The sequence below is a fragment of the Struthio camelus genome, chromosome 25 (genome assembly GCF_040807025.1).
Source record: "Struthio camelus isolate bStrCam1 chromosome 25, bStrCam1.hap1, whole genome shotgun sequence".
Classification (NCBI taxonomy): Eukaryota; Metazoa; Chordata; class Aves; order Struthioniformes; family Struthionidae; genus Struthio; species Struthio camelus.
The window spans coordinates 19,463-32,600 of record NC_090966.1 but is presented as its reverse complement, the minus strand read 5'-3'; the positions used below and the strand labels follow the sequence as shown (position 1 = coordinate 32,600).

General features: G+C 51.9%; 1 protein-coding gene across 1 annotated transcript in view; it reads right to left on the bottom strand.

The window, feature by feature from the left end:
• SCN4A (sodium voltage-gated channel alpha subunit 4) overlaps positions 1-13,138 on the bottom strand; it is a 52,661-nt gene that overhangs the window by 38,527 nt on the left and 996 nt on the right. The gene's annotated exons all lie outside the window — the stretch shown is intronic.

Sequence of the window (13,138 nt, the reverse complement as noted above, 5' to 3'; positions counted from 1 at the left end):
CAGCTAGCCCCAAATCCGGCATCTGGGCCATCAGATTTGAAAAGAAAGTCTTTCAAAGCTTTCATTAGAATTGGAAAATGTCATCAAAGTTTTAAAGTGCTTACAACCAAGAAGTGGTAGATTTTTGGGATGAAAGTGTTCCCAGTTCTGGATCCTCCCTGGCATCAGCAGAGACCAGTTTGCCAAGGACCAGTGCCAAGGATGGGCAGACATTGGTGGTCACAGGGAGGTGGTTATGGCCTGGATGGAGAAGTGCCTTGTGCCCATGTGACAGCAGTGAATTAAGGCTCTGTCCTTTTTAGATACTCCCTAGGAAAGAAACCTGCCTTTGGCAGAGAGATGGTAACACAGCTGGAAAACAGCAGCAACCACAGCAGACATTTAGAAAGCTGGGCTTGAGCCAGAGCCCTAAAGGACTTAGATCCCCAAGGACCATTAAGGATTAATGATATTTAGGCTCCTAACTCTCTTAAAATGACTTGAAAAGTGGCTATTACTGAAGTAATAGTATTGCTGCAAGACCAAGGGGAGAGGAATTGCTCACAGACACTCAGTATATCACTATGCTCAATCCCACTTTACAGAGTTGCAGTGATCCTGTTTCACAGTTTGCAGCGTTGCCCAAGATTGCATTTTTTCCCCCCTCCTTTCTGGAATTTTGCTATTTTAATATGTAGTTTCACCTGGAATCTTAAAGTTCTCTAAAATTAGCTTTGTGAAAAATATTACTCTTGGGGGAAGTGTGTGTTGGGGAGGGATCAGTTTTTTGTTCCCATTTTGATGTTGTTTAAGAATTGCCTTCTGAGATGAACATCACGCCCAGCAAGCAGCAACAGCAGTTTAGATGCCTCAGTGCACTGTCACTATGTCTGCTGAGCATCTGCACCAGAACAATCATTATCTCAACTACTTCTCATAACCCCCGACTTCAAAACCCACTATGCTTAGAGCCAAGTTTTGGAAACCTTCAGTTCTTTGTAGTTAGCAGAACTGGACATTTATAGCCCCAATGGGAACGGACTCTCTGCACATAACCAGTATCAACACATGGTTCCTATGGTGATTATAAAACGCAAAGATAAAAGCAATGGCAGAGGGAGGTATTGATTTCAAACAGTGCTGGATAACTGTGTTGAAAAAACCCACCATGCTCCCTCACTGTCACTGAATTGAATCTCAGTGTGCAAAGTGGATTTTCCTCAGGCTTTACCATAACCTCAAGAGCTGGTGATCCCCATGGTGGCAGGGGGCATCGCACACCACTAGGGCCCTGCTTCTGCTGGACATGGTGGGGGATGAGTCCCATCCTTTGATGCAACCTCTCAGGCAGAGACCATCCTTATTGCAGTGTCCAGCCCCTACACTTGCTTCTTTTCAATCTAATCCATCACAGGAAATTCAATGCCTGGCCCTTTGGGTGCAGAGCCTCTCCTCTACACGGCACCAGAGTTATTCCCGATTTATACCCATTTCATGTTGTACTTGACCAGCTCTGGAAACTTGCCCTTGGCCTTCTCTTCCACCAAGGCCAGCAGCCTCAAAACCCAAGCTGAAGGCACAGGGCCATTGCCTGTCCCATGGGGACGTGCCTAACGCTTGCCCAGGCACAGGGGGATGGACCAGCCCCTTCTCCTAGGGCTGGGGTTTCCAAGGACTCAGAGGAGCTTGCTGGGATCACCAGTCCACTGAGCATGCAGCCAGCCCCAATTTGCCAGAAAATTAGGTTTTGCAGAGCTGTTAGGGAGGGCTGGTGTTGCAGGACATGCCAACACTCAGCAGAGCTGCAGCTCCTTTGGCTGCACGGTTCTCTTGGAGATTTTGGCTCCCTGGATGCTGCATAGTCCATATCTTCTCCAGGAGCCTTGAGTTGTCACTGTCCCCAGCACCCACAGCAATGCCCCATGCCCCCTTCACGCTTGCTGTGACCAGCCTGCGGTCCCTGGCAGAGCAGGCTGTGGAGGTGGCTGTGCCTCCAGCTGCCACTGGCTATTACTGAAGGAATCAGATTTCAGCAGTTCCATGACTCTGCTCATTCCTTCTGCAGCAGGACCAAGCACAGGAGGGGAGCGCAGGCGAGTGACGCCAGCCAGCATTTCATCCTGCACCTCCTCTTCCGCTAGCCAGGCTAAATCCGCTAGCCAGACTAAATCCATCGCACTGCGCTGTGCTCATCTGGGTCACCTTGGCTGCCAACAGATCAGTCCTTGGCTGTGCCAGGCATTGCAGGGAGGGGAGATGCTAGAAGATTTTTCAGTGTCTGGCCCCACTCAGTCTCCTCTGAAGCCCCCCAGAGATACCAGGCAGCAAACTCAGGGCCTCAGGCCCATGGTGAGGATCCTCAGTTTCTGCATGCTGTAGCCCTGGAGCCATCAGCTTCTCTGGTCAGGCACTTCCACTTCCCAAAGCAGAACGCTCCAGAAGCCAAGTGCAGGCTCAGCTTGGTGCCTTCACTTCACTCCCCCCTCCCCTGCCCTCCCCCCCCCCCCCCGTAAGCCCAGTGCCCGCACCAGCATGGTATGAGAAGCAGGGTCCTACTGCCCACAAGTAAACCCAGCTTGGCCCAGGACTGACCCAGCAGACCCTGGTGTGAAAGTGGCTGCTATAAATAACAGAGATCAAACTCTTTGCACCTCCAACAGGTGAGAGCAGTTTGGGTACAGCAACAGGGTCTGCCCCAGTTGTGAATAGCCTTGTGAGCAACTCCCACACAGCTCAGCCCCAGTTTTGCCCTGCCACCGCAACAGTCTCGGGAGCCCCAGCAGTCGGGCACTTTCACAGCAAGGAGCATGTTTCTCTAGCTCCCTACAGTGCAGTCCACAACTGCCCACTTACTGGCTTGTCCAAACAGCCACCATGAGCACCAAAGCTTTGCCTTGAGAGCCTGAAGTGGGAAGGTGCTGGGATCGGAGAAGAGTCAGCTCTCTGTTAAGCAGCTTGGCAGGATTTTCTTTTCCTAGGGAAAATGTTGTTTACATGAAACTATGTTTGAAAACAAAATTGCCTTTCAACCACTGACTAATGCAAATCTCTCAGGAACAAATTTCTGCCCCTTAAGCGACTGAAGAGGCTGAAATTTGAATAGGTCAGAATCAGCACTTTATTATTTTCCTTTCTCAGTGTCGGATATATAAGTCAAACAGGAGCTCAAGGCTCAGCAACAGCAGCTACCGTGCTCCTGCAGCAATAAAAAAACCCACGTGTGAACGGCCACACACACAGCCCTTCACACTCCCACGTTCAGCCACACAACAGCTCTTACAGCTTCTTTGTTTCCCATAGACTCTTAAGAGAGAGAGACTCTCACCCTGTCAGCTTGTGCAGCAAGGAAGAAACCAGGGACTTAAAACATCTACACAGCTCTGATCCCTACCATTTATGAGCTGCTTTCTCAAGTTTTGGACTTCCAGTCGAGCTGGATAACTCCTCTTTACTGTGTGACATGTACACTTGAGCCATTGCTTTCGAATAAGCTGTCTATGTCCTCTGGCTCTGCAAGCCACAGAGGAGCATCTTGCCTCCCAGTTCAGCATCACCAAGTACCAGCAGGCAACCAGGAGCAGGTGTCTCCTTGGGGGGCTGGGGGCATGGTCTTTGCCTTGACAGAAATTCAGTTTCCTCCAATATTTTTGCTACTCTGGGGCCACACAAATGAATCAGCCTCTGGAAAATACAGGAATGGGTTAAAAACTACTAGAGATGCTGCATAGCTGGTACCACCTAACCAAGACAGAAGGGTGACAGAGTCCTTTCTATGATTGCTTGGAAAGCCATCCTGCCCAAAAGCAGCAATTCAAGACTGCCATAAGAGACAGCCTGCAAAGAGCCCAGAAGAGGCTGACAGGGACACAAATTGAAAGGAAGAGCAGCCCAAGGAGCCATCGCTGAACATAGGTCAGCTTCACTCACTGAGAGACAGCAAAGCCAAGCCAAGTAAAGCTACAATCAAGTGCTCATAGCTGTGCACAGCACAGGGACGACTCCCTTCAGCAGAGATTAGCATGGAAATGAGGAACTCCTGCACCAAAGCTAGAGAGTAAACAGCTCCAGGAGAGCCGGAGCCCTGACTAGCCCACACCCTCATAGCTGCTGCTCCTCAGCAACAAGTCAACACTGGGGAGACAGGGCAGCATCCAAGAGCCCAAGAGGTTGAAGAGATGGAACCGCTAAACCAGCTGTGCACATAACCAAAGCCCACCACAGCACACCAAAATAACACACCTCAGCAGATCTGCCCTGCTGCACCCATGCTCACCAAATACCCTATCCTTGCTACAAGCACCCCAGGGCTCCCCCTAGGGTACATCATTTCCAAACAAAGCAGTACCTAGAGGTTGGCTGCAAGCAAGACCTCCTAGCCACAAGCTCCTAAGTGCTCCATCCCTTACTGAGGGTTGGGTGGGTTGATGCAACAAAGACCAGCTGGGACCACAGGGTTTGGGGATGAGCTATAGCTCAGTTCTCAGTTCTCCATCACATGAGTTTCAAGCATATCTAGAAACAGGCCTTGTGAGGAAGAAACTTGCATTCACCAAGCGCTTGAGACTGGAGGCTATCAACTAGCAAGGTGCAGGAAACAGTCCTGGCCCAGCCACTTCATGAGTGAGGCATGGGCCAACGCAATAGCTCTGCTGGGCTGCACAGCAAGCCTGATCAACAGCTGCTGTGGGCAGTCGAAACAGTGCTACCAAGTGCATGGAGTGACTGAGATGTGTGCCAGGCATGCCAAACACAATGCAGGCTTTAGAGCAGCTGAGACCTGTCAGACTCACTGCATGTGCCTTCATCATCTATCAGGATATTGCGCTGCTGATCCCAGCAGCAGCTTCCATGCTCGGCTAGGAGGGACCCCTCTGCATCTGCTCTCATCCCCTCTGATGCCAGGGCTGTGCTGCAGGTTTCACTCTTGCAGCCCCACAGTGTGCTCAGGCCCCATGTAGGCAGCAGTTCCCCTCTCCACTCCAGCGTGGGTTAAATCTGGGACATAAATTTAAAAAAATAAAATCACATAGGCTCAGATATCCACTGCCCTTGTATGGGACAAGGCCAACTTGCAGTTTTCTGAGCAACTCATCACACAAAACAGCAGATGATTAGAGCCTATCCAAAGAACGCCACACCCAAGCAGGCAGCTGGTGTTCCCAGGCTTTGGGCACTGCAGGACCGTGAGAAGAGGCATGCAGGCTTATGGGATGCAGTGCTTTGGGTACTGTCCCTGCCTGCAACTTGCAGAAAATGATTTTCCAAAGTCCCTTTCGTGTCCTTGCCCAATAAATGAAATATTTAGATCCCAGGGGAATGTGTGTATTCAGTCCAAACCCAGCACAAGGATTAACAAAACCTCTCTGCCAAGCATCATGTGTGCAAAGGTGCTGCCTTCAGGAAGTAAGCCTCCTCCTTTTCCCTTGAGGCATGGTCGTAGTGATGTAACAGCTTGAAAAATTTCCATGGTATGTGTATTTCCCACTATGTTTTCCCAAAGATTGGAAAAAAAAGTGGGAAAATTGAAAGAAGCCTAATGTGAAATGTTTTCTCTCCCATCAGAGAACACAGAGGATAGAGAGTCTTGTTTTAAGTCTTGCAAATTTGCAATTGAATGGAGTACAGAGCAGAGACTGGAGCTGCATTAACATTTTCAAGATTATATGAGTTTCTGTTAGCAACGAGCATAAACATAGTTCAGTCATGCCAGGCAAAATTAGCCATTTTATAAACAAGTTTATGTCCCTTTCTGTAACATGATAATGTGCTATGTGAGAGTCTGGTGTTTACTATACCCAGATGTATTGTGGCTCTGCTGTAACTGCATTACAGAAACTATCTGGAAAGATATGTAAAGTTTCCAAGTTTTTGTCCTGCAAACAAATGCCTCTTCTGAGTTTGCTATATGACACTGCATCTCCAGCACCACTGTATTTCTGAGCCCATCACATAGCACTGTTAAGCTGGGAGAGTATTTTTTTCTTACACCATGAGAGATATCAAAAGCCAAAACATCTCCCACATCTGTCGCTAGTTAGACCACCTCCATGCCCAGTACTGTAACCATTCCCACTGAAAGCTATGTATGCTAAGAAAACGTACTCCCTGCATTTTTGTACTACCCTCTTTCAAAGAGGTGGTGCTAAGCTGTAATGAAAAGAAAATGACAAGAGTTAAAAAATAAAAAGAGAATAACTCCAAACCTTTTTCCTCCCCGCTTTCAGACTGCCTCAGAATTTTCTGGTGGGCTCCAAAGCCGTAGAGAACAAGAGAAAAAATAATTCCTCTTTTGTTAGCATTAGCCTATGCTTTCCCGTGATTTTTAAGAGCTCAGCTGGTAAGTCCCTGTGGACCATGCGGCTCAAATGCCAGCCTCTCACTCGCCAAGCCAAGCGAGTGCCAGTTGCTCCCGTTAGCGGCATGACACCCTCTGTTACCACAATGATTTTGAGCCCCCTCTCAGTGTATTCTGACTCTTTGCCTGACACCTGGCCTCGGCAAATGGGACTGATGGGAATGCAGGATGCTTTCAAGCTAAGTGAAAGTATGCAACTGGTGTTTGCCTGATGCTGAGCATAAGGGCTACTCTGCTGAAAGTTGCCTTTGGAAAACAGTGCTGGACCAGGATTATTCTCTGCTCCGAGCCAGCAGATGCCTTTCCTGAGCTGGAATAGAGGGACAGAGATACTGCAGTGAGTTTATGCTACCTCAGGTGTCCTCACAGTCCCCCAGGTCAGTGCAGACTGCACAGGGTCACTCATTGCACTTTAAAGAGTTGCAGCATTTCTGGCACTGCAGTGTGGTCAGGAGGCACATAAGATCCATGAGTGCATGCTGGATTTTATGCACATCATAAGCTGTTTGCTGAATGAGTTCACTGCAGGTTATGGGAGTGATGCTGCTCCTTTGCTTTTTGCACATCGGATGCTCTCTCTTGAGGAGCCCTGCAGCTTGGCACAAACTGCAGCCCCCATCCTGGCAGGATTTAATCGACCCCCCTGCCTCATCACTTTGGGACAAGGACTCCTGCAAACTAATGGTGGTGACGGGGCTTGAGGGATTTACTCTGAGATGGGAAGGATCTAATGCACCGCCCCCTGTTTAACAGCAGGTATTTGCATTGTGGCAGTATCTCCAGCTGGACTCCTGGCTCCAGCCATGCTGGGTGCTATACATGCGTGAAACAAGATGATGCTCCTTAGCCCCAGCTCCTTGCAAAGATGTGACTGAGCCCGTGTCATTGCTGAAGAGCCAAATCCTTATCGCTGAGCATCTCTTGGCTTCCTGACCACAGTTAAAGTAGCTGCAGACCCTGCACAGAAACCTCACACGTGTTCAGGATTAGCCCCTTGGGCCCCAAAATGCTTGCAGCTCGGCTTACTTTGCTGGATAAAATACATTGCCATTGCAGGTAGCTCCTGAATGGACCTTCATCTGACAGGATCCTCGCAGGTTTGCATTGAAACCCTTGCCTTCACTCAGACATGCACCCTGAGCCAGGGAAGGCAGAAAAGCTGAAGGGTGAATGGTAAAACTGGCAGCATTTGGGCAATTTCTTTCCCATATCCCTGCAGTTTCAGGCTCTTTCCTTCCCCTTCTGCAGAACAGGGCAGGAGGTGGAGGAAGATCTCGGTACCCAAGGCCGTGGGGCTCAGTCCCACGCAGTCTCCCAGCGATGCTGGGCAGAACAGGATGATGCTGACCATGTCGAGGTGGCCCTGGCATCTCCCATGACCGCAGCTGAGCCCTCTCGGTCCTTTCTCTCCCCGCCAGCATGGCCACAATGGATGCCTCAAATAAACCTCTAACCTGAAAAGGCTATGACATCTGCCTGTTTATTTGAAAAAGTCTGGGGGATCCATTTCTCCTAATTCATCCCAAGATGGAAGGAAATATCTCAGAGGCAGTGGATTTCTGTTTTCCTAAGGGTCTCAGGCCACATGAAGGCTTGCTCCTCGTTACATACAAGCACACAGTAACAACCCATTGAGCCATAGCACCATGAGTGCCTAAATCCCTCCAGTCTGCTCCTGCACTCCTGTAACCCAGATCACAAGCCACATGGAAATTCATTTTATACAATTTATCAGCCATATTGAGTGGAATCCACTTGAATACAGCGACTTTAATTCTGCCTTTTTGGCCATAGTCATGCCAAGGGTACCTTGATGTACTTCAGAGTGATATACACATACGTTGGAAGTTGTGAAGTCCTCGGATACTCTCCTGGGCCACAGATGGAAATAGGAGGTTGCAACATCCTGCAGCAACTCACACTAACCCCCTCCTGCCCGGAGCTGGGAGGAGGCAAGTGGGCGAATATCCCTCCGTCCTTGGGCTGTTCCTAGCACGCTTTCCTGATGCACCTGCTACAAGGGGATGGCAGGAATTGGGACACACTGGGGCAGGGGCTGCATAGATTTCTTTGGGTGGTTTCTGCCATGGCAGACGCTGAGGCAGGTGGTGAAGGGTTAAAGCGGAGACCCTATGCTCTCCCACTGCCCACTGGCTGCGCTCACGGGTGTCATCTAATGCTGCCCCGCTCCTCCCTCGGGGCCCTGCCAGCCTTCTCTGATGTCAGGCATTTAAAAAGATCTGAGCAGGGCGGCGAGGGGACGACGTGGGGGAAGGGAAGGCGGCACGGGGACAGCCAGCACCAGTGTCCCTAGCACTTCACCGCGTGTCCCCAGCCCTCCCCTCTAAGGGGTCCTCTAAACTCCCTGAACACTAGCAGCACTGAAGCTGCTTGCCTGGAGGTACAGCCACCTCCAAGGGACAGCAGGAGACATACAGAACCCCCTCCCAGCCAGCCAAATTTGGCTCCTAGAGGCATCACCAAATAGCCAAACTGGAAGCAGGTCACAGACTTGATACTCAGGACACATGTGCTCGGGGTCCCTGCAGTATCCCTGGGCTGGACGATGCTCTCCCTTGCACTCCTAAAGGCAGCAGGGACCTGCTTGCCCTTTGCAGCCTGCTTGCCCCTCTATTCCCTAACAGCCTGGGTGAGCTGCTTTATATCTCCCCAGCCAGGAAAGCTAGGGTGGCTCCCCACACCAGGCACACCATGACTGCACCGTTCCAACACATGGAATCTGTGACCGCTGCTGCCGACAAGCCACCCTCGGTCAGAGCTGCCCTCCCTGTGCCCGGCTCCAGGCTGAGCGCAGCCCCACACCATGGTTCCTGCCCTCCAACCCCCAGGGAGCTCATTAGGCTCTAATCTGTCCATCCAGCTGGAAAAGGGAGACTCTGAAATGATATGTTCCTACAGTCTATATAAATAACTGGGGGGGGGGGGGGGGGGGGGGCAGCTGGACAGACAGACAGGCACAGAGGCCTGAAATCCCTTCCTGGCTCCTCTGGGTCTATATCTGGGATGTTCCGGCTTTATTCGTCTCCCCCAATAACTCTCAAAAGTGTTTACCATGTTCTCCTGCTTCCTGCTCTCAATAAAGATGACTTCACCAGTGCTTTGTGTAGCCTGTTGAATACAAAAATGATGCTAAATGGCTTGTATTTACCTGGCACCGCTCAGTTTCATAGCTATGAGATCTATCCTGTCCCCAAATACAGCAAGGTTTCTCTGAGCTAAGTTAGAGCTGGTTGAGCGACTCCACAAGGCCCCTTTGCCCTGGATGATGCTCAAGGGACCCTTCTGGTCTGAATACTCCACGCCACGGAAAATAGAAAACACTCTTCAAATATTTGCCCAGCCGAGTCAAGGCAGGATGCTATGTTCTTTCACCAGTTCCTGTAAATACGCCCTTTTCCCGCTAACCATTATTACATCAAGCGTATTTCTAGCAAGGATTAGTGGAGGCAGCTCCAACATTCACAGCATCTGTCTGTCAAAAATATATGCATGTTCCTCCTGCTCTTTGTGTAACTGAGCAAGAGAGAGGGCTGGCTGGGGCATCCAGCCATCCCCAGGGTTTTGTGCAAACATTGCCCATCTATGATATGCGCTGTTAAATCCTTTGCAGTGCCTTTGCTCACTGCTTTCCCAGGCCAGCTTCTCCCACTGACATCAGCTTGCATGATGCATAAACCTTGCATTTACCTGCAGGCTTTTTTCTGCTGCTCAGCACCAGCACCAGGGAGCAAGAGAGCAGGGCTGAAGGGCCCAGAGGAGAGGGATGGATGATGCTGAAAGTGATGGAGGCATCAGGCCAGCTGATTCCCTCCAGATAAACCCAATAATAATGCTGGGTGGTGAAACGGCTACCTGAGCCTTGCGCACGGCAGCGCTGCACATGCAATGAGTGATGGCCGCTTTGTACAGTGATGGCCCTGTGCACTCACCAGAGGCAGAGATTCCAACCTTAGCAGCCTGCAGTAGGGGGATTTGGGACCCAGATGGTGAGCTGACTCCCATCCTGGCATTGCCTGTTTCTAGCTGCTTCTGGAGAAATCCAGCCCTTCAATCCCCCATTAGCCTCATCCCGGCCTCCCTGGCATCCCTAGGCCGTCGGCTATGCAGGTACATCCTGGAGCCTGCAGCCTCTGGGCACAAACGTGGGAGACAACGGTGTTGCACCATGGTGTCCGCTCCATCGCCACCCTTTCCCATCAGCACGGGTGTCCTAGCTCTTCCCCACCTCCCTGTCGGGGGCCCTCTGCGCTCCTCCACAGCAGCCCAAGCTTGCCAGGGAAAGGCGCCTTCCCGAAAGGAGACACTGCAGAGCACTGCGCAGACCTTTCCTGCAACCTTGGCTTGGCCAGGCTGACATTTATATTTAGATCTCCAAGAGGCAAAGTCAGGAGAAAGGCAACTTGTGACTTTTCAGCGGCACTTGCGGCTCCGTTGCTCCGTTTGGGAAGGTGGGTCAGAAACGCGCTCCCCGTCACATCCCCCTGCCTCTCCTCTCAACCCAGCTGCTAGGTCGCGGCCACTGAAGGTCCGAGGGCTGCTGGCCCGGGACGATCTCTGTGTCCCTGTCCCCTGCTTTCCCCGTGTTGTGCCTGCCTCATTGTGGGGACTTTCTCCCCCGTCCTGAGCTGTTTTGCAGACCCGTGCCAGCATGCTGGAGGGTCGGCAGGCTGCTGAAAGCACAAACCGCAACACCGCCAAGAGCCAGCTCCGACAACTGACCTCTGGGGCTTTACTGTTCCCATCCACCTCCAGCTGGGTGGGAACGCACGGTGGCAGAGCCTGGGGCAAGCGGGGCTCTTAGTTTGCACTATCCTGGGCTGCACCCGCAAGAAAGAGAAACTTGGAGACATTCAAGAGTCCAGAGACACTGCTCGGTTGCCTGGCATCCACCCAGAGCTGAATCAGTTACTTACTTTTTGGTGCAAAGAGCAAAATCCCAAGGCAAGACCTTTTAGGGCCAGAATTTCCCTCTCCTTCAACTCCTTTGGCTCCGCGAGTGCCTGTTGGCAGAGCAGCTGCTGCTGCTGTCAGATGGTCATGAGTGAAACCTGAGGACATGCGGGGTCCTTCAGGTAGCCTCAGCCCGTCTCAGCTGTGGCATTCGTCCCCCGCAGCGCCAATCAAGGGGCTGGCTGTGCCTGCAGCCCAGTGGCTGCATCGCTTCAGCACGCCTGGGTCATGCAAACCAGGCGGGCACCGGTACCCCCCAGTGCTGCGGCTGCCCTGGGCATGCACTGAACCCCTGCAAGGAGATGGCCACCCGGCACGGCCACAACCAAGGAAGAGGTTCCACCAGATGTTGAGGTGGCTTCTGACTCGGTTTGGCACCAAACGGGGCGTGGGGAGGCAGAGGGGAGGCAGGAGAGGGACCCCAGCCAACACCTCTCCATGTATCTCTCACAGTGCATGGGGAAATGATGTGTGGTTGGAAAGGGCAGTGAGACAACTGCGAGGGCAGGGGAGAGCCTGCTGCCAACATCGTCCTCTGCACTGGGCTGCCTCTGGCTGGCAGCTTTTTGGGAGTGTTATTGCGATTGTGCAGCACCGTCTATGGGGCAGCCTTGGCTCCTCTAGCCTGCGAGTGAGGCAGGAGCTCGAGGGGCCTCCTACCCCTTTGGGCAGCTGCATCTCAGCCCATTTTCCCTGCTCCACTTTATTTCCCCCCCATGCCTGCCCTCCTCTCCTGCCTAGTTTCGCATCAGCAGCACTTTTCCTCATATGCCAAGAGCATCAGGGATGGGCCAAGTAAGACTGAACCCCAAAGCACCCTGCAGCCACACTTTACTCCTTAGCTGAGCTCTCCTTGCACCCACTTTCCCATGAAACACATGGCATTTCCATGCCAAGGTCTCCCTGGATCGGTCTAAAACAGAAGGACTAAGTTGCATTCCCGAGCGAGAATTCAGCTCTTGCTCCCTTTGGCTGCAGGGAGAGCCCAGGGGACGGGCACTGCCATCAACCATGTCGGGACTCAGCCAGCTGACCCCTTCCCCACCCTCAAGCTAGTATTCTAAGGACCTCTCTTCTGGAGGGGGCCTCATCACCTTTCCAGCATCACTGGCTCTGTGCAACAGTTTGGCCAGCCCTCTCCCTCCCAAAATTCCCTGCAGCAACTTTCCCATGCTGGCCTGGGGTTTCTCGTGGGCATTATTAGCACTGTGGTGCCTCCCTGCTCTGCCCACAGCCTTCCTCAGCTTGGCAGTCCTCACTGGCCTGTTCCCATGGCAATCTCACTGTTCCTCGCCTCCAGCTGCTTGCCCCTGGGGTCTCATTGTGCTCCTGCACACCAGCATCCTGTGCAATCAATGAACGGGGTCCAGAAACAGGGCCCAGTCAGCAAATCAATACCCAGGGAACTGTTAACTTGGTTCTGTTGTGCTTGTCGCTCCGCAATTACCCTTTTTATTCAGGGCTGTGTAAATGCAGCAGCCCAAGAGAGCCAGGCTTAGCTCTTGGGGACAGTGTGGGCTAGAGGATTGGCTTTGTGCTGGAAGATGCCAGAGGTGGAAGTGTGCAGTAAGAAGCCTAGCCTGGATTTCTTCAATTGAAAACTGGCTCCAGGGCTCTTCTGTTGACTGGAATCTCAGGCCTGACCCAGGGCTGCTAAAGGCAAGGGAAGAAGTGAAGGAAGAGCCCCATGTTTGCTCCGAGGGGTTTACTACAGCCGCCAGGGAGCTGGTAGCCCTGACAAGTGCAGCGTTGAGTGGTTGCAGCTGCTGGGGAGGACAGGACACCCTCCCTCTGTGGCTACAGGGAATTTCCACTTGCTCTTTTGGCCTGAGC